This window comes from Podarcis melisellensis (assembly GCF_964234715.1).
Source record: "Podarcis melisellensis genome assembly, chromosome: 7".
NCBI classification, from domain to species: domain Eukaryota; kingdom Metazoa; phylum Chordata; class Lepidosauria; order Squamata; family Lacertidae; genus Podarcis; species Podarcis melisellensis.
The window spans coordinates 26,334,897-26,357,961 of record NC_138539.1 but is presented as its reverse complement, the minus strand read 5'-3'; positions in this window follow the sequence as shown (position 1 = coordinate 26,357,961).

Sequence of the window (23,065 nt, the reverse complement as noted above, 5' to 3'; positions counted from 1 at the left end):
TTCATTCCTTTAGGCTACTTTACTAATAACCTATTTCTTATCAGGGCCTCTCCACCTCAGCCTGTGATCAAAGACCCAATTAATGGAATGGAGAAAGGTGAAGCATTCAAATAATGGAGACAGCTGTTTTTCTCTGTTAGAGAAAATCCATTTGTATTGTTATCACCAGCTCCAAGTTCCACAGGCCCTGCTTAATTCAGTCGCTGTCTATTTCTGCTGATGATAAAAAAAAGTCACAATGAACTCAAAAGAGAATGGCAGAAATATCACTGTATTTCAACTTGGCCCGAGTGTTATCAACTTGAAAGTGAAAAATACAAGCAGATAAGAAAAAGGATGTCCAATAAAGACCATGTCAATTTCCCCCCACTTCCAAGCTTGTATTCTTTCGGCACCTCCCCCCTCCCCCACCCTTCGCTCTTTCTCTCCTTCTCTTTCACTCCCCGCTTCCCCGCTGATTCTCATGCGCAGAGTAGGTCAGCTGTTGGAATCAGAGTAGCCCAAGCTGATGCTATCGCGAGTTCTACATCAATTGAAAAGTAATTACAGAAGGAAAATAATCATAATTGGTTGGCAGAAATAATGTTTGGGAGCACGCAGAACCTCTTAAACATTTGGTACCATAAAAGCTTGTAGCTAAGTCATCTATTTCCACCTATCCCTTACTGGATCAAACAGCTTCTTAAAGGGATAAGGGTGGGGAGGAGAAGACATGTGAGCTATAAGACCCGTATTAAAGTTGTGCTGCTTTGCTGTTAATAATCACATAGTGTGGGTTAGGGAGAAATTGTAAGCTCCCCGGAAGAGAGGCTGTTGGATGTTGGATGTCAGATGCTGGAGAGGGAGGACCATGGTTGGATGGAGAGACTGGATGCTCCCCAGTGTGGCAAGTGGAAAGCTCAGCACTGATGCTGACCTGCCCTTGGTGTTCTGGGTAACCAAACAAACCCCTGTGTTGCAAAGAGAACGTCAGCAATGTCTAGGCAACACAATGACCATGTACATATGCAATAGACAATCTTTATAGAAGAAGCAGAAGAAGCAGAAGAAGAGTTTGGATTTGATATCCCGCTTTATCACTACCCTAAAGAGTCTCTCAATCTCGTTTCCCTTCTTCCCCCACAACAAACACTCTGTGAGGTGAGTGGGGCTGAGAGACTTCAGAGAAGCGTGACTAGCCCAAGGTCACCCAGCAACTGCATGTGGAGGAGCGGAGACACGAACCCGGTTCCCCAGATTACGAGTCTATCGCTCTTAACCACTACACCACACTGGCTCTTACATAGAATTATAGAATTCCTTCAAACCATAACAAGTACAAAATGAAATCTTTAGTCTCCAAGTCTCTGAAAATCTTTAAATGAAGCGAGGTACCAGACTTTGTACGGTGAAAGACAAGCTGTGAAGCTTTGTGTATTCAGCAAATATCCAACACTGAACAGTAAACAGTGATTCCGGATATTGACTACTGTTTCAAAGAATTCTTCATCAGCGTGGTGGGGGGATATAGAATTGCTTCATAAACCCATCTTATTTTGAATGAATGTATGTAAATGAGAATATCAAATGCTGTGGAACAGTGCTCCATGGTTGGATGGAGAGACTCGATGCTCCCCAGTGTGGCTGTGGAAAGCTCAGCCACTGATGCTGACCTGCCCTTGGTGTTCTGAGAGCAGGAAGGCCAAAAGGTGAAGAGTATTTTGGGGGGGGGGTAGGGTTTTTGGGGCAGTTTGTAGTGGGGACATTGGAGCCACCATATCCTAAGCCTCCACTTTGTGAATTTATTTCTGTGATTTACATACCATACTCTGAACAAGCCACAGGGCGGTTTATGGCAAAGTCATATGGATAAAAAGAAAGCATCAAATCTGTAAAAAAATGACACAGTCCTTCAAAGGAGCACCACAACAGCTGATAATAAATCACTTGGTTGTTCTCCCCCCCCCCCAATTGAACATCCTCTCCACAGAGGTACCGTATTTTTCGCTCTATAAGACGCACCAGACCATAAGACGCAGCACGAAGAGTTGGACACGACTAAACAACTAAACAACAACAACAAGTTTGGGAGGAGGAAAACAAGAAAAAAAATATAATCTTTCTTCTGGGATAGCTGCGCAGCCTGCATTCGCTCCATAAGACGCACACACATTTCCCCTTTCTTTTTAGGAGGGAAAAAGTGAGTTGTATAGAGCAAAAAATACGGTATGTCTGGCGTCATCATGATACGGCTTTCAGGCAATGCTGTATCCTGCCTTTCCCTGGCTTTTGACAGCTGACATGCATATTCTTAGGACCCACTTTATTTCTGTGATTGTAAATGGTTTTAAACTTTTGTGTGCGCTTTAATGGAGGTTGAGGGGACTTGCTCCCAGGTGCATAGGATTGCAGCTTCAGTTGCTGAGTATCATTTGAGATGCTGAATTCAAACTAGCTTTGTAAATAAGAGAAGAAGATAACAAAAAGATAAAGGAAAGATCAAATATAATTATAGAGGATCTAGTGTAGGGTGTGTAGGAGCAGGGAAGAGCACCTTGACTTTCCAAGGTATCATTCGCACCATTCTTTTTTTGGAAACACATGGGCCCCAAAGCTCAGTTAAGTTTAGAGTCAGGAAAATAAGTTTAAAGGGATCGTGTGAGTTGTGATGACCACTAAGGTCTGTCTTGATTGCAGAGGAAGTGGGGACTAGCCTGTGCTTTCACATTTGTGACAGTAACAGTGTAATCCTATGTGTCTTCAAAATTATGCATGTGTAGAATTGCCACCTATATAAAAAAGGTTGGTTAGAGCATGGTGTGATAATGCCAAGGTCGCAGGTTCGATTCCCGTTTGGGAGAGCTGCATATTCCTGCATTGCAGAGTGTTGAAATAGATGATCCTCAGGGTCCCTTCCAACCCTACAATTCTATGATTTTCTCTCTCTGTGTGTTATTAAATTTCTTTACTGCCCTTCATCTGAGGATTGCAAGGCAGTTTGCAATATAAAAATGCAAAAATACATAACATAGTAAAACAATTGTGCCTGTATAAGAACAGTTAGTACAATAATAATAATACTGAAAATAAAAACCATGCACAATGCTGCAGTATAATACAGTACAGCGAATATAGACAGCAGAGCTTCCCCAGCCAATTGAACGCAGTGGGTTTGTGTTGGGGATAACAGGCTGTCTTAGGCAGAAGAAGAGAAGATGTATTATGCATTTGAAGATGGAGGTTTGGTAGGCAGAAGCTGCACAGTGCAAACAAAGGATGAGCCATATTAAATGATAGCATTCCAGACCACCTCAGACCCAAATTCACTTTTAAAAGATCCGATACATGCAGCCCAGTTTCCAAATGTAGCAATTTTGTCTAATTTTATACTTCCCGTGAATACACCGAGCGGAATTAGGCAGGCACTGGCTATTTGCTTGCATTATGCGAGTAAGTTTACGGCGCCTCCACACTGATGGCATGCCAGACAAATAAAGCAAAATAGAAGCCTGGGCTCAAATGATATCTTTCAGACTATCCAGGACTATCAATAATTCCCCCAGGCATAGTAAAATGTATGGCAGCAAACCTAATTTTATGAAGCTTTGCAAAATGGGAAAACAAGGCAAATGATGAAAACCAGAATTAGGGAACTTTCATCTGCACTACAGTCATAATTTTGCTTCACTTGTAGATGCTACTGAAGTAATGTCCCATGAGAGACATAAAACAGTCATCCACGGACAACCGCCCACATTTCAATGGATGCTTGTTTTGAGATACCAGTCTGAACAACTATGCAAATAAGAAAAGGCATTTCATATGTTGGAAGATATTTCAGGTTGGGAGTTTTAAGATGTGCTATAACTTCATTAGCTATGTGTTTCTTTCCTGGAAACAAATCACAAGGCATGCAGCTAGATGCCATAGCTGCTACAGAAACAATACCCTCTAATACCTGAGTTGCAAAAATAAATAAAAGGGAAACACACACCGCAAATACACACACAAACCAAGAGACCATAGCTGTGTTCCAGTAACATTACAGGAAAGGACCCAGAGAGGAATTTAAGCATGCTGAAAAATGTTTCTGCATCAGTGTTTTGAAATTTTTATTTTGCTTCAACACAGATAGAGAAAATGACTGTTATACTACAAGGCAGTGTGCGAGAACATATGAAATACAGTTACATTGGGTAGAGTGTTAGACCATGTTACACACATATCAGCTCAGTTTGCAATGAAATCTGCAGAAACCAATTTCCTCAGGCATTCTTAGAATCTAAAATGTCCATCATCATAGAATCAAAAAAAATTGTAGGGTCATGAATGTGTGCCTTGGACACGTGTTAATGGGGGAGTGTGGCCTGTATCGAGTTTTCATCTTGAATAATCTGAGATTAAGCCATGCTTCAGTCAGAGGCTTGCCAGGTGGCCAAGGAAAAGTTAACCTCCAGCTGCTTCTCTGGGCCAAACTACACATTACATAAGAGATCCTTGATGGATCTCTTGACATTTCTGTTGAACTAGAATGTGTCTCTGCTGGGAGGCTGCAAATTTGTTATTCACGACTAGGTGTTAATCTCTCCCCCCGCCCCCACAATTAGCAGCATGGGTAATTTAGAATGGGGAGATGGTGCAGAGGGTTGGGTACCTCTTTTGCTGCATGCTAATTTACAGCAAACCCTGCCATAGTGTCTGTATTTTGTTTGAACAAAAATGGGAGATCCAATTATGCCTCTTCCATATAACACATCCTTTGCCCCCTTCCCTCTTACGGTACAGCATCTGCTTTGCATGCAGAATGCCCCAGCTTTAATTCCCAGTGGTATCTCTAGGTAGGGCAGGGAGGGACCCCTGCCTGAAATGCAGGGGGGGGGGAATATGCAAATCAAGGTAGGCAATAGTGTGCTAGATTGACCAGTGCTTTGACTGGCAGCTTCCTATTCTCCTAGTTTCTCCTTTGTGTGAAAGCATGCACAAAATTGTTTACCTGTGTTGCTATATATAGCAAAAAAGAGGAATGAATATATATATTCACACACACACACACACACACACACACACACACACACACACATATATATATATACACACACACACACACACACACATACACACACACACACACACACACACACACACACATATAATCTCAATCATATTTATTGCTATATATAGCAGCACAGGTAAACAATTTTGTGCATGCTTGGCACCAGAATATCTATCTTAGTAGAAAGTTTAGTCAATGTTGCTATAATCCTTTAAGTTGGTCTCTGCTGGGTTCCCTCTGGTTTCTCTTGGTTTCACCTGGGAGAGCTGGAAATTAATAGACAGATTGGTTGACTCTTATCTTTTCAGACTAGTGGAAATTGGAAGTAAAGCTACTCTGGTGACATCACCCTGAAAGATGGTCCGCGTAGAACTGCAGTGGTAAAAGGATCGAGCATGCAGGCCCATTTTCTCTGTAAAAAGGATTGACCAGTAAGGAGACTAAAATGCAATGCAAAGGGTCGGTTTTAACGTAGGGGTGGCCGGGACTCTGAAAAGCATCACAGAAAGAGTAGCGCATGGATACAGCTCAGGGGAGAGGAGGAGGGAAGCTTTGACTGTGGGTGTCCCTAGTTACAGCTTCTACATCAAAGCGGAAAGAGGTCCCATTTAATTAATTAATTACCTGGAACCTTCTGCATCCAAAACACATGTACAGTTACTGAGCCGCATCCCTATCCCCAAATAACCGTCCCACTTGAGATGACAGTTGAATATTCAGGTATCTTCTTTGCCAGTCATTGTCTCAAGACTCTTTTGGGTGCCTGCTAAAAACACTTTTGTTTAGGCCAGAGAGCCAGTGTGGTGTAGTGGTTAAGAGCGGTAGTCTCGTAATCTGGGGAACCGGGTTCGCGTCCCCGCTCCTCCACATGCAGCTGCACCTTGGGCCAGTCACACTTCTTTGAAGTCTCTCAGCCCCACTCACCTCACAGAGTCTTTGTTGTGGGGGAGGAAGGAAAAGGAGAATGTTAGCCGCTTTGAGACTCCTTAAAGGGAGTGAAAGGCGGGATATCAAATCCAAACTCTTCTTCTTCTTCTAGGCAAGTCTATCCAGACTTGTAGAATTTTGACACGTGTTGCAATCCAGGGTTTAACTTATTTATTATTATTTTTAATGTTTTCAAGAAGTTGCTTCTGTTTTCTGCCGATAATTTTATAGTTTTTGATCTTTTCCCAGCCCGCTTTGAGATTTTACTACAATTGGGTGAAATAAATAAAGAAACGAACAAAATAAAAGCTAAATAAGAAGAAGCAATTGTTATGCTTGTAGTGGGCTCCCTACTGCACTTGATGGGTTTAAAACATGGTATCTTTTGTTAAAGCAAAACTGTGATATTTAGAGCTTGTTAAACGATCTGGTGTGTAACCTTCTCTTGTACGTTTGTGTAGGTATTGTGGCTTTGTTTGCCTGAATGGAAGTTAACATACACTTGGGGCAGTAATTAGCTTTGCCACAGCTCTGAATCCCTCCCCCGCACATTTTAATGCTTAACATTTATGCTTTATCCAAAGTGTTCTAGCCTTGTAAGAGGGTCAGTTTCTCAGCTAAGGTCAGTGGATGCAATGCATTTTTAAGTGCATCCAGTCTGAACCACTCACTTAAGAGACCCAGAACATCATTTTGCAATAGCAAAGCTCAGAAATAATTTATACAATCAATTAAAGAACATTATCAAGGGATGATTTGACAACTGTTGCCATGCCAACCAGCATGGCAGATAGCGCTTCGGCGTTCAAAGGCTGCACCTGGTGATAGACGAAGCAGATTTTGAGGGCTCTGACAGAATCGCGGATGCCCAAAGGTGTGGCAGAGACGCGATTTCAAAGCCTGATGTGATGCCATTTTTGCGGGCGAAGGGGTGTTGATGGCATGTTGCTCACTCTCTCGTTACAAATTCTGTCATTTTTCACTCCTAGCTGAAATCCGAAAGTGAGAATGCACTTTGTAGGCTGAGAAAATATGATAGCAAAACGGATGATGCTCATTTGCAGTCGGAGATAATTAAAAAAGAAAGAAAGGAAAAGAAAGAAGTGTGTGTCAGTGTGTTTATGAAAAGCCTGTTAATCAAACACAACTTGGCTGTTTTTAATGCGCACAGCTTCCACACTCCCATAATGGATACCTGCACACTTCAGGATGCTCAGAGCAGAACCTAGAGGCATCTTTGTGGCAGGCAGGCAGTGACCCTGAAAACTTCTAATGTTCATGCATTATTTTCTCCATTTGAGATCCAAAATACGGGCCCTCCCACCCCCAGCTACAAGCCCAAAGTCTCTTTTACTTGCATGTACAACCACTCATTATTAGGGTTAATGGAATCGCTAATGCTCTGATCCTGAAAGCAACCCTCTGTGCATTAGAGCTCTTGAGGATCAGAGTTGAATTCCATAAGCTATGTTTTCCCGTTGCATTGTGACCACTCCCTAACATAATAGAGCTGCTACCTTGAGCATAACAGAGCTGCTACCTTTTCCTTTCTTAGGGGCTGGTAGTAAAAGAAGGTACATAAAAGGAATCCATTAAGTAGCTATTCCTCAGAAGAATCTGATAATTAAAAGGACCAGGAAGTGCTTTATGGATTATTGGTTGGATCGTTCACAAGCAGCTGAACTGATAAAAGGGGTATGTTGACAAAATGGGTTCATCGAGGCATTCGGGAGGAATGCGCTAAATGGATAAATGCCGAGCATAGTAATAGCTATTGAAACAGGGCTGGGTCCGCTGAAGGACATTAAGAGCAGTAAGGCAGCAGATGAATCAGACGGAATGTATTATTTGGGTGATTTGGCCATCAAAAACAAATTTGAGTGGAATAGTAACTATTCCAGCCAACTATTCCAGCATGCAAAGGTACGGGCTTTACAGTGGTACCTCAGGTTAAGTACTTAATTCGTTCCGGAGGTCTGTACTTAACCTGAAACTGTTCTTAACCTGAAGTAGCACTTTAGCTAATGGGGCCTCCTGCTGCTGCCGTGCTGCCAGAGCACGATTTCTGTTCTCATCCTGAAGCAAAGCAAAGCCCCAGCACTGTGACAGTTCCTCCCATATGCTCTCCATGCCCTAGAGGCATGTCTGCGGTGGGGAATTATTATTATTTATTAAATTTATTAGACACCTTAATTCAGCACAGGCAACTCAAGATGCTTGCTGAGCCTACATCTGCCATGCTGGTGAGCTTCAGCTAAGGGTTCATGAGGATTGTCAGTGCATGTTTGGAAGGTTACCCCACTGTAGACATATCCCCAGTACATGGGTAGAAATCAGGGTGGACCTGGGAGGCAACAGATGGAGGCTGTGCATGGCTAAACATGGCTGTGGACTTACAAGTACTTTACTAGAGCAGACCCAGAAAAAAAATACAATCGTACCTTGGAAGTTGAATGGAATCCGTTCCGGAAGTCTGTTCAACTTCCAAAATGTTCGGAAACCAAAGCACGACTTCTGATTGGCTGCAGGAAGCTCCTGCAGTCAATCGGAAGCCGCTGAAGCCCCGTCAGATGTTTGACTTCCCAAAATAGTTCACAAACTAGAACTCTCACTTCTGGGTTTGCGGCGTTCAGGAGCCAAAACGTTCGAAAACTAAGCTGTTCGAAACCAAAGGTACGACTGTACTGTCTCTTTTATAAAACACTGAGCTGTAGTGTTACAAGTGTATACCTGGTGTCACATGTGTGCAACCTGCACCCATGCATGCTCATATATACACTGCTGAGAGGTTTATGATCTTTGGCTGGAGTTATGATGTGCGCTTATTGTGGATGTGTGTTAACCCCTGACCTTATGGCCACAAGAAACTCTCACACAAAGAAACAATGAAAGCTTATTGCATAGAATGGGAGCCACAGAAGACGTCACTGCTACTTCAGATAGTAAAGCTACAGTCTAAGCAGGTAACAAATTCTGCAATGCATGCCCACCTTGATTAAAGAGTGTAAGATCCCCAAACTTTTTAAAAGGCCTACAGAAATGCAGAGAGGGCATACCTTCCAAGTGTCTCAATTTTCCAGGGACAGTCCCAGAATTACAAAAGCCATTTTGACTTCTGATTTGGTCCTGCTGGAATGTCCATATTTTCCCCCACCAGTGCTGCTGCTGCCACTGAGCTCAGGGAGGAGGATGAGCCAGCGTTTGTCCCAAGCTGCAAGGGAGCATTCTGTTGCTTCTCCATGGCCGCCGCTGCTGGCCACTTCCCTTGAGAAGAGGCTGCCAGCTCTGAGGCACAGCTCTGTGTGATGCACCAGCTCTGAGGGGCAGGTAGAGGGCAGGAAGAAAGGGGGAACAGAGTTGAGCGCAAGGAGTCTTGATTTCCTCCCTCTCTTTTAAATGCTTTGTGCGTCTGCATCTAATCCTGTTCCTTTCTAAAATTCATCTATTGGTGTGTGCTGTTCTTGTTGTAAATCTACCAAAGAATCAAATCAAATTGCGATGAAGGGGCTTTCTCAGGGTGGTGGTGGTGGGCAATGTCCTGTTGCTGTCGTGGCGGCAACAATTGCCCTTATTTTGATAGGAGATGCTCTGCAGGGGATGGCTGACCAAAAATGGAAAGTTGAGGAGGGTCTATTTGTGGGGGAGTGAGAAATGTCACTATTTTCACCTGAGGAAAGTTGGAGGGTATGGAGAGAGATGGTGGGAGAAGGGAAGTATACCCTTAAAGTGAAGCAGGTGTGCTGAGTCAGCTCAGTTGGTAGAGGGTGAGACTTTTAATGTCGGGGTCATGGGCAAAAAGATTCTTGCATTGCACAGGGTTGGACTAGAAAATCCTTGCTGCTCTTTCCAACATTACAACTCTATCATTCTGTGAGTCCTGGGGACCATTGGGCAAGTTCTTTCCTGCTGGAGCTAGGTGAGCTAGCTAACTACTGGAAAGTCTGGGGTTTTAATAATATTCTTAGCTAATGCCTTCTAGTAGGGAACTGAAGATTAGTAGTATTTCCTGCCTTTCCCCAGAGTTCCTTAGTATCAGTGCTTTATTAGCATCACTGTCTTTATATTTTGTGATATGACAGTATAGAGATGCTTTTATATATAAAATAAACAGTGCTTCCTGATCATAGTATACGGGCATAGACTAATTTGGAAATCAAAAGGAGGAACTGGATGAAATGAAAAACAATGCATGCATGTGAAAAACTCTGGGCAAATAATCTCTAAAGGACATTAAATGTGCAAGGAAGCTGATGAAACAGGAAGGAATTGTCACAGTTTTGCATTGCAGAATTGGAGATTCTGCCCACAGAATTTATGCTGAACACAGATGTTCTTTAGCTCATTTGAGTCATCATTTTCTACATTTGGAAACAAAGATTTGGGGAGAGGGGTTGGGAAGGTAGCAGAACACAACATTAGCAGAGAAGAGGAACCATTGTTTTATTCACAAGAAATCATTTGTCTGTCTTAGAAAAACTAAGTTAGGGTTGCCATAGGTCCAGAATTTCACAGACACGTCCAGGATTTCAACTGTGAAATTAGCATCCGGGAGGAATTTGGAAAAATCAGCAAAAATGTTGGGTGATTTTCCCCCAAAGAAGCTCAGCAACTTTCGTGTCCGGATTCTTATTTCTTGAAATATGGCAACACTAACTAAGTTCACTATCTCAGCAAATATAGTTCTGATCTTAGTTTGCAAAAAGGTGCCATAATTGAGCCTGAGGACCGATGCGTAAAGGTTTGCACAAGGCCAGAGACACATAGGCAAATCACGTTTGGAATTAAAAACGTTGGCAGGATGTCTACGAGATTAGTAAAATTCTAAAAATAACAGAGTTTTGCCATCAAAAGTTCGGGAAACGAAAAGCAGATGTTTGAGCTCTGGTTGCGTTTCCAGATCTCTTACCATTGTGCAACTAGGCAAGTTTCAATTTCTTTGTTAAGAAATAAAATGGGTCTTTGCATTGATATGCATGTCATTCCTATCAGATGGGCGGAAATCCCAGACATTTCAATTCTGTCCTCACATTAAGTGATGTCATGTATGATATCTATGATTCTGACACAGTGGCTCGGGGTGAAGGAAAATTGCTCATTTCCTCCCTCCGTGGCCAGCCTGAGGGCAGTGCACTAGCTACAGTTTCCTGGGAACTGGGAAACTGTGGTTATCAGCTTAGGAAAAAGCCTTTAAGATGGTTTATGATGCAGTTGGGCCTAATATATCCAACCTTTGCACGGCTATTTGTCTCCTGTAAAAGCAGTGGCTTGGTTTTTCTTTTACTGTTCTATGAATACAATACAAAAATATGAAGAAATATATAAACATAAATATGTCTAATTATTTTTAGCACACAAATATCCAGGATAATAAGTATATGGAAGATTATGTGTCTGCTGCATAATAATACAGGTGGGCGTGCGCACACACACACACACACAAGTGAACAAGATCCGCCATTAGAGCATCAGACTCTTAATCTCAGAGTTATGGGTTTAAGCCCCATGTTGGGCAAAAAGATTCCTGCATTGCAGAGGGTTGGACTAGATGACCCCTGCGGTCCCTTCCAACTCTACAAATCTGTGATTCTATAAGATCATGTCATTTCACCATGCAAAGGATGCTATGTCAGACTGGTTTCAAATAGGCCCACAAAACCAGTACAGTGGTACCTCGGGTTAAGTACTTAATTCGTTCCGGAGGTCTGTACTTAACCTGAAACTGTTCTTAACCTGAAGCACCACTTTAGCTAATGGGGCCTCCTGCTGCTGCCGCGCTGCCAGAGCACGATTTCTGTTCTCATCCTGAAGCAAAGTTCTTAACCTGAGGTACTATTTCTGGGTTAGCAGAGTCTGTAACCTGAAGCGTATGTAACCTGAAATGTATGTAACCCGAGGTACCACTGTATGTTGCGCTTTTAGATGTTTACTTCTGGATATTTACTTCCGGGTTTGCCGCGGTTGCTAGTTGGATTGTTCGCGAGTAGGGGCCGTGCCAAGTTGAGGTTCTACTGTACTGCATAACCACAAGAACAACAACAACAATTTCATTTGTACCCCACCCATCTGGCTGAGTTTCCCCAGGCACTCTGGGCAGCTTACAGCACATACAAAAACACAGTAAAACATCAAGCATTAAAAACGTCCCAATACAGGGCTGCTGTCAGGGGCTGGACTGAGGAAGAATGGTGGAGACTGCCCTAGCTTCTCCTGAACCTTCCTAAGAACAGGAAGACAGTATAGACTTAGATCAGTGGTTTGCAGAAGGACATAGTTCAGAGGCTGAAGAGGGCAGAAGCTGGGAAATATTGGGAGAGGAACAGCAGGAAGAAGAAGAAGCACCAGGGGAGATACAGCTGACAGACTCAGTGTCTTTGGAAAGCATTCCTGACCCCCCTCTCCCAGGACCAGGCTTGCATTGAGGGTGGTAGAATAGAAAGCTCAGAGGCATAAAGCTCAGATTAGCCGATGCAGGGGTGACATAGAATAGGGGAGATGGAGGGGATGGGACTTTACTCGGAACAACACCATTTTCCTAGGTAGACTGCATTTTTTCGTCTCTCTCTGTGCATAGTGGTTAAATTACTTGGTAATAACTGTTTTTTGGTTATCTGATTCTTGGTTGCCACCGTGGGAGGGATCGGATTCCTTGAAGCCTGACAGTTGCCTTCCGATGTCTTCTAAAAGTTGTGTAGTTCTCTATCTGCTTGACATCTGAAAGGAGGGGTGTTCCACAAGGAGGGCTCCACTACCGAAAAGGCCCTCGGTATAAAATAGTCATTTAAAAATATGATGAAAACAGACTTTAAAAAGCAGTAGGAGCAATAAAATTATCACAATATAGGATAAAATCAAGAGTTTTCATAACACATTATTTTATGTAGCAAGAGTTTATGTTGTATCAACATTCATATTTTCAAGCAGTCAGCCAATGCTTGAAGGAAGGACATTCAGTAATACTTAAATGCTGAAAAGCAAGGATTTCCAAGAGTGAACAATTTCTGACCACACACACACACACATACACAAATTGTGTATTTAATTAAGCTAAAACCCATGCAATTAATATTTTGTGTGAGGCTACTGAACATAAATGGCATCCTTTAAAACCATAATTCATCTTAATCATTTCCATCATTAAATGTGGTGCTTAATTAATGGGACTGGCCACAGGATGCACTGGGAAATGCTTGTGAGCTTAGAAGAGCCTGAATCGAACAGTGGAGGAAGCAACCGATATACTGTTTTGGATTTTGCCATTAGGTTTCTGAGACTAGGACTGCTGCTGTGGGTCTATCTTTATGCAGGGTTTGTGGACTGCGGACACATTTGCAAGCTGGGGAAACTGTCATGGGCACCATGCACAGATAGCAACCGGGCACATGCACCACTATGCACACAGGAGTTGATCTGGCTTGTATGATTGTAAATATATATAAATACTACAAAATATCATAAGTCTCCAGCAACCTCTTCTTTCAAAAGAAACTAAGCCAGCATATTTCCCAGTGCCTTTCTGAGCACAATTCAAAGTGTCGGTGCTGACCTTTGAAGCCCTAAATGGCCTCGGCCCAGTATACCTGAAGGAACGTCTCCACCCCCGTTGCTTAGCCTGGATGCTGAGGTCCTCCTCTGAGGGTCTTCTGCTGGTTCCCTCACTGCGAGAAGCAAAGTTACAAGGAACCAGGCACAGGGCCTTGTTGGTAGTGGTGCCCTCCCTGTGAAACGCCCTCCCTTCAGATGTCAAGGAGATAAAGAACTACACAACTTTTAGAAGACATCTGAAGGCAGCCCTGTATCAGGAACAATCTAAAAACAGAGTAAGATACACACCAACATTCTACATGTCCAAGTAGAATTGTCTCGATGAAAAATGCTTTTAGCAGGCACCAAAATGTCAACAAATGCATAACTGGTTTTCTGTGGCACCTGTAACGGTACCAGTTCTGCAGATCAAAGCACTCAAGTTGGCAGATAAGGCAATCTTGCAGGTAAGCTGCTTCTAAATTGTTACAGGCTTGATGTGTGTCTTGTAGGAAATCAGGAGACGGTGCAGATCTCTGAGCACAGGTACTATGAGCTGACAAGGATTCTGTCCTGTCAGCAATTGCACTGCAACTTTCTGCACTAACTGCAGCTCCCAGATCAAGTGCAAAAGAAACCTCACATTTGGAGGAAGAAAACGTTTGGAGGAATGAATTCAAGTGGCCAAGTGGCCAACAGCAAAAAAAGAAAAGAAGATAAAGCACCTCCTTGCCTGCCACTTCTCATCTCAAAACCATCCACTCTGACGCTGCTTTTTTTGAAGAAAAATGGCACTGAGTGTATATTACACACATTTGTGTACAATACTCAATTTCCCCTTAGTGCTGTTACGTAAATGTTCCATTTCCAACTATCTATACTGCATGTTTCACATAGGACATGCATGCTTACTGTTCCTTTGTAAAGGAAAGTGTGCTTCTGTCTAAATCCTCTAATGCCTTCTCAACAGAACTTGTTTGTCCCCTATTGCTTATTCTGATTCGTTTTGAGTTATCTGCTGACATCCCCCCTCCCTCTTTGTCTCTGTCTCCCCTCTGAACTGTTGGTGTATTCCTCTAAGAAACTTCCAGTTAGCGTTGTCTTGTTGCTGGGAAGGGAATTCTTGCTCTTTGCACTTCATTTCCCCATCTTACTAACACGGCTTATCAAAGTGTAATTAACACTGTATGTGGGAAGATCGAGGATTAAAACAAAATTCTTAAGCCCTAAATGCAGGGAGGGAAAAGTATAGTTCTACATAACCTATATAAAAGGAAGGTTTTTGATAGCCTGGAGATATTTATGCTAATAAATTCAAACCATTACTTTGGGGGATAGATATCCTGAACATCTGAAAACGGAACGAGGGGTTGTGGGAAGTATGGGAAGTATCAAATACCAAAGCATTTTGCATTCTATTATACTTATGAGCAAGATGCAAGATTATCAGTCTCTTTGAACTGAACTAACACATTCTACAGCACAATATCTGCTCTCTTGTTCTCTGCCAACAGTTGAGTCACATGCAAGGAAGAAAGCAAGTGGGGATGGTCAGCTGTGTGGAGTAAGACAAAAACATGCTGAAGTGTGAGAAAGCATTCCAGTCCCATTTATAGCTAAACGACGGAGCCTGATGCTTGCAATCAGCAATCATGTGAGGGATACACTTCTGATCTAGACTATACCACTTGTTCCTGCAGGGATTTGCACGTTTGCATGTGCGTTTTAAACCCTGAACATTAAAAAACCTGGTAGGTTTGTTCAGCCAAGAGCAATGGTTCTTTTGGGATTCTTAGCAAAGAGCATACCAGGTCTGTTTGTTGAAAAACCCATTTTATTTAAAGGCTGGATGAGGAAACCAAACAAGGACAAAGAGCAAAGCAAAAGCAGAGAGCTTACATTCCTTGAATCACTGGGGACCCTCACGGAACAGCAATGGATGTTTTTATGTAATCACCAGTACATAGCACCTTCCACGGTCTCGACTTCGCTTCGGCAGCACATATACTAAAATTGGACGTAAGCTAAAGTTGGTAAAGGAGAGTTTCCAAGTCCCTTTTATATTTTGTACAATGGTACCTCGGGTTACAGACGCTTCAGGTTACAGACTCTTCAGGTTACAGACTCTGCTAACCTAGAAATAGTACCTCAGGTTAAGAACTTTGCTTCAGGATGAGAACAGAAATTGCATGGCGGCAGCGCGGCAGCAGCAGGAGGCCCCATTAGCTAAAGTGGTACCTCAGGTTAAGGGCAGTTACAGGTTAAGAATGGACCTCCGGAACGAATTAAGTTCTTAGCCAGAGGTACCACTGCACACATAAACATTCTCAGAGACTATGTGAGTAGACCCCTGTGCTCATTTAACAGTTAGCTGACCTTGGAAGCCTGTGCCTGATCAATAGATAAGCAGGTGTCTGAACATGAGGCAAGAAATCGGGTGGGCTAATTCAAGGAACACAGACCCCCCCCCAAAAAAAAGACAGTTGGGCATGAGAGGCACCATTGCTGTACATAACTAACCCCTCACAATATGAAGGTCTTCCATATTCCTACTACAAAGGTCATGGGGAAGGTATGGTTAAAATGCTTCTCCCTTATGGAGGGCTGCCATACACCTGGAATTTCCTGGACATAGCTGGAATATGGCAGCTGGAAACAGCGTCCATGGAAATCGATGGGAAAATCTGGCAGCCCATGTCGGATCTTGGCAAATTTCCTTCAAAATAGCTCAAAAACATTTGTGTCTGGATTTTCACTTTTTGAAATATGGCAGCCCTATGTGGCATATTTTTCTGTTTATAGAGCTATGGCAAAATTTGTAAGGTTTTCAATCAGTGCCCACGCTTGTCCTTACGTCTCTGGTCTTATGTTTGGGGGAAAACAAAATATTGAAGGCCTCTCTATCAACAGCTTACCTATTGAAAAGAAGCTGTGAAGAATTTTTCTGAATGAGTCCTTCATTGCGTCATTTACCTGGACTCATGAGATTTCTTTCCCTGAGGCTGTTTTTCACAAGTGGCTACGGTATGATGGACAACACATTTTCTATTTCATAATAAAGTAGGCATGTATTGCCAGCGACTATAAATATTTTTTATAATATCATATACATCTTTCATTACTCTGTGTGGTAGCACTTGGAGATATTAAAATGATGCTATTGCTCACAAAGGTGAGGAACCCACTGGCAAGCTCCAAATACAAGCTCTTCTCTTGAAGTGTGCGGGTGTCATTGGCAGTAGGTATTTTGGAATAGAGCAATTATTGCTCTTTTTGAATTTCATCCATTACTCTGAAAGATCCTCCCCCAAATAAAAAAAGTTATAATTTAAAAGGGAAAGATCCTTGCCTCTTTCCAACATGGATCTGCTGCATTTTGATCCTACCCCACAAGTTTACAGCAAGGGGTATAAGCTCCATTGACCTCAATGGGACTTCTGGGAAGACATGCAAGTATAGTTTTGCAATGCCAGTTTATTACCTCCTATTTATTGCCTAAACAGTATTTTCTGCCCGTTTGACATTAACGGAATTGATGTAGAAGTTTCACTTGGACCTTTGCTTAAAAATGCGAAACGTATTTTGGAAAATAAAACAAATGTTTCCATATGTGAATGGACTGGTGCTTGAGAATGGTATAAGAAACCTCCTTTCCTCTGCCAACACAGAGACCTCCTTATGTGTCTCTAGCATGACCTTCTTTCTCTCCTGCCTTTTCAGAGGACTTTGGGGATTCATGCATGTGCTGAGCCTTAGAGCAATGTGGTCAGTGGTGACACGTTCAGCTATCTTACCATCTCTCACTAGAGAGCTTCATGAAAAGAGCAAGATAAAAAAAAATAGTAGCCTGGGAGGAAAAAAAAATTCCATTCAGCATATGGCATTTATACATTAAAAAAACATTTAGATTAGAGGGCTTCTGAGACGGGTTCCATTTGTTAGCACTTCACATCTGCTGCCTTGAGATAGCATCTCTTTCAGTCAAATAAAATGGTTAGCACAAGAAAGGTAAAATATTTTTTTTTTGAAAAAAAAATTGTGTTCTTCAGAGCAGAGTTTTATGTGGTTTCCCCCTCCCCTAGCAAGTAAATCTATCATTCCGAGAGTTTTAGGGTTCCTTTAATCTTCAGTGCAATTGTTGAGAATAATGGTCATGGCCATTATTACCTCAGCGACTCAAAGCCAAGCTGGGCTAGAAAACGGCTGGGTTGGGTCTGCCAAAAACAAAAAGGAAAATAATAAAAAATGAGAAAGGAAGTCTTTACTAAAAAATAATCCAGCTATCCATTTGCGTGAGATATGAAATGGGTCGGATAATCTCTCATTTTCTGAGAGTGAGGCGTGTAAATGGATCAGAAATGGCTTTGAGTTGTTGTTGTTTGTTGTTTGAATTTATATTCCATCCTATACCCGCAGGTCTCAGAGTTCCTCTTGGTAAACCATTTTCTCATTCTAGAAGCAAGGTCTCAACAAGGTAGTGAGCTGTCCATCTGCTTTTCTTCTTTTTTTGCACTGAACACAAGATTTGCAGCTGATGTGGTGAGCCAAAACACCCTTCCCAAGGCGTAAACCCCACCGAGCTCAGAGGGGCTTACTTATGAGTACACTGTAAAGAACAGAAAAAGCAAAGCAATGAATAAACTGAGGGGCATAGCGAAGTGGTAAGAGCATCTGCTTTGCAGGCCAAAGCTGATAGGTTCAATCCCCGACATATCTGGGAGAGAATCATGTCTGAAATCCTGAAATTCCTGTCTCTTTCTCTCAGATTTTTTCTCTCTCCAAAGCCACAACTGGAGGCAGAAAACCTAAGCTCTGTAGGCGTGGTGGTTCTTGTATTGCCCAAAGCGGTTGGCTTGTTGTGTGTACAAGTCTACTACATAAATATTGGAAGTGAGTTGACAAACCTCTAACAACTCACCCTTTCCCAACGATCTACTCTACCAGTATAGTGTTGAATAAAGAAGCCTGAAATAAAAATAGAAATGGTGTTAGTATATTTGAAAGGGATGCTAATATCTGAGTTCAAGTCTATGCATAGCTGAAATTGAGTGTCAGAACAACTTGTTGTCATGTAAATGCCTTGCTGTTGATTATGAACACAGATCCATGCGGATCGGTGGTCTTTGGACATGGTGCTTTTTGCTATTTGTCTCTGGTTGGCTGCCTACTGGTTGACATAGCCTTTTAGATAAGTATGTGATCTGAATTTGTGAAATAAAAGCTAGTTGCTCCTAAACTTTAAAGATTACATCTGCGAGCTTGCTCCTTGCACTGTTTCCTTAATACCATTCTAGACCATTGCTAGTGTGAGACTTGCGGGTAACAGGTAACTTTCCTGGGCAAATGGGTTGCCTGATGGAGCTTGTATAAGCTTCTTCATCTCCAGATCTACAACAAAAAAATCACCCAAAGCTGCTTTCCCAGGCATCCTTGCTTATAGAAGACAATGATAGATACATCAAGAGTAAACCATTTCCCTCTGCTCATGGACATTGATATCCCTGAAAGAAGCATTATACTTCTGATGTTGGTGTGCCGTGTTTTGTAGATCTTGATTTTAAGACTTGACTACTTACTGGCTATGTGGACATATTCAAAGACATGATGCGACATTTAGCTAGTTCCTACTTGCTTTTTTTGCTTTAGTTTTATCATATATTTCACGGGAAACAAATGTTTTGCTTGCATAATGAATCGTTGTTACCATCCAGAAGGAACCAGCTTGCACTTGGTGGGGGGAGTCCCAGATATATTTAAAAAGGCAGCATAAAAAAACAACAACCTCTGAATAAGGTTACTGCAACATCTGTATATACTTCTTCACTTTCACAGCCCTGATTTCATTTTCTGATTTTTAGCAATCAAGTTTGAACATTTCTGAGGGCATCTGTTTGTGTATACTTAACTTGCCTATTTTTACCCACTTTAGCACATTTCTTACTGAGGAAAAAGATGGAAAACGGTAGTTGAGGACAACCACTCAGAAGTGAAAATATCACAGAGTAGGGAGCAAGCATGCAACATTTCACATAACAAAAATCCACAAAGTTTATAGTTTTGTTATCAACACCCTTCCACACCCACCAGAACATATGGCCCCACAGTTTGCACAAATAAGCAACTATTGCTTAAAGTAGATGTTTCTATTAACACTGTGACTAATTACTAAAAACAAACGGGTGTAAGTATGATCTTCGCTAACTGCCTTTCTCATCAAGCTTTTCATTTGCTTGATCATAGTAGGAGAGTGGTTTTGCTGAATAACTTGACAAATAGACATTAGCTGGCATTTTAAAAAATCAATTGGCTACATCTAGGACTTACTTGTAAACCCATTTTATACTCTGACTACTCAGATGCACCTGCCTGTATATTTGTGGAGATTCTGCTCTATGATAATACCACAGGCCGACATTTTTTCCACATGTGCTGGTGGTTGAATTGCAATATGTAGCAGTGCTTTCTTTGGTATGGGTTTTGTCCCTGAGACATAAAAACATCCCATGTTTAGTCTTTGTCTCACAACTGAAGTATCTTGAACATCAGTTGTGTAATGCCACTCTCAGAAAAATAAAACAATAGGCCATCAATGTTTAGGCCAGGTTTGAGGAATCTGTGGCCCTCCAGATGTTGCTAGACTACAACTCCCATGATCCTTGACCATCAGCCATGCTGGCTGGGGCTGTTGGGAGTTGTAGTCCAACACCATCTGCCCTCCTCCCACAAGTTTCCCATTCCATCCTGTGGAACAAGGCCATATATATATGTGTGTGTGTGTCTGTGTAAATGGTACTTTGCACTGTGTAAACACTTTGCCTATCGTTTGTTCTTTTTCTGTATTTTATAGCTACTGCTTTGCTAGAACACTATTGCAAGCCATGTTATTGAGGCCAGCATTACGCTGAATCAGAGTGCAGTCTGAATTTTTCTTGCAGAATTTTTCTTAATTTCTGGATCATAAAAACACCACCACTCTGTTCCCCCAGTGGGACACGGAATGCTCTTGTTAAAAGCCTTTGCTATGTGTTGCAGTCTCAATGTGTGGAACAGTTGTAGTCTCCTGCTGCAAGGCCTGGAGGCAGCTAATGCTGGTGAGCAAATGCTCCACACATTGAGACTGCTGCACTTGGTAGAGGCATTTATTTTAACGTTGCACCCCATCACACGGTTTGCCTCAGCAGAAAATGGTTTTAACTGCAAACATAGGAAGGGCTTGGCAATTAAATAGGCCCCTTGCTGCGCTACATGCAATAAAAGGTGCGAGTCCCTATCACTTGAGATATCTACAAAGCTTTCGGTCTTGGATGCAAGTCTCCAAAACTGCTTTTTTTTTAATTAGGTGGGAGAATTAATTAAAAAAAGAATTAAGAACCCACTGCCTCTGATCATAGGCAGAGGTTTCATTGCAAAGACAGGATTCATTGATAAACACACAAACTGTGTGTGTGTGTGTGTGTGTGTGTGTGAGAGAGAGAGAGAGAGAGAGAGAGAGAGAGAGAGAGAGAGAGAGAAGGAAGGAAGCTAGCTGGCTGAGACTAGACAGCTGCAGGCTCTCCACTGTTGATCCCCTCACAGGATCCCTAGTAGAGGGATGGGTGGTGGCAGTGTCCATATAATGTGCAATGTGTGCCGCTCTAGGAAAGCCTAGTGTAGATATGTGTATGGCAGGAATAGTTTTGATAATATTGTGTCTGGTAAGGCGATCTATTGTTGAAAACCATAAATTCTGGGATTTAAGTAACTGAGGGGGTCAAGCTCAGAATATGTAAGCATCAAGTCATGTAGTTAATCTGATTTAACTCTACGTCAGATTGCATGTGGGATTTGCATGTTTGAAAGTCTGGGGGGGAGTTTCTATGCTAGCCTTCTTGCTGATTTGCTGGTTTTCTACATTGCAGGGATGCTTCCCACAGGAAAAACATCAGCAAGCTGAAATGGTACAGCCCATGAATAGTTTTTCCATCGGATCTGCTGTTGGTAAAGACCAGACCTAAGGTAATAATAATAATAATAATAATAATAATAATAATAATAATAATACCCCGCCCATCTGGCTGGATTTCCCCATCCACTCTGGGCGACTTCCAACAAAATATTAAAATACAATGGTCTGTTAAACATTAAAAGCTTCCCTAAACAGGTAAGGGGTAGACTAATATGTTAATTTTGGTTTTCTGGTGCAACGGGACACCATTATGAGTGCCGGAGCTCATGGAAACACCGTAAAGCTGTCTGTGGACAAATGCAGGCTCCTTCGGCCTGAAGCGAGATGACCGCCACACCCCACAGTCAAGTTTAACTGGTCCTTTACCTTTAGGTTTTCTAGAGTTTTTAATTTTTCCCCCAGCCTTAAATTCAGTTCTCTACATTTCCACAGCTATTTGAGATGGTCTGCTGCGAAAAGTAGACCAAATAAATGTTCCTTTCTTATTCAGCTCTAGCTAGTGCACATGAGCTAGTACTGTGATCAACAGATGTGACATTTGAGGAAAATGGCATTTGAGCTTGTTCCACAGCTTGATGATTCAACTGCTGTCCTTAAATGTCGGCCTTAAAGACAGACAGTAGATTCTTATCCTTGAATATGGCCTAGCAATTTTCCAACCCAGAAGAATAAGACTGGGATTATTGTTTCTCTCTTTCCCCTATATTTCAATATAGAGAACAACAAAAATATCTCACAGAATATTGGTTTACCATACTTTGCTCCACCATTCTTCAGCATTATTATGAGTGCTCAGGTCTGGGCTTGTTTGGACCACTCTTCCTAAATACATTTATAGAAAGGCTCTTCTACAGAGAGAACTGGGAAACCAGCATGAAACAGTCATTGATGACCAACTATGTCATTTTTAGCTGTATCAGTATTTTCAATGGCAAGTTAGTTATATATTCTCCGTTGTCTTAATGTCTATTAATGCTGGACCAATAGTTTGCATGTAACTACAATGATAACTTCAACTACTTTAAAGCAAAGTACAATGTTGCATATAATGTGTCTTTACCTTATCATACCCAAAGTGTAAAGTACAATTTCCCAAAATCTGATCATTCCAAGGGGGAAAAGTTTCCATTGTTGAATACATTGTAATGGATGCATCAATTGGTTCACTTTCGTAACAGAAGAATATTATTTTTTCCTGAATGGCTAGCATTTGTTAAGTAGTTTGCCCAGTCTCAGTCTCTCTTTTTTTTCTAGCTATACCCCTGCATCTACAGCTAGGTTCAAAGAGAAGTAGCTCTTATTTTGAACCCAGTGGGAGTCATACTCCCATGTTTGACACAAGGGGGCCATGAAATCCATACCTTCCATGCTGAAGCCAAGTATAGGCAAGGGAGATGTATCATATCCTGCTTCCCCCCTCTTTATCTCATCTAGTGTGGATTTAGATCATGTGACACCATAAGTACACTTATAGAAACAAAATGAGTGATCAGTCCACTCCAGGAATCTCATTCCCTTATTCCACAATCCTGGAAGATGCTTTTACCTGCAGTCGAGTACCTTGCAACATATGTCTCATTTCAGAAAGTAACAGCAAAATGGCTTTTCACGCTTTTATGTCAAAAGTTGCTATTGTTTTC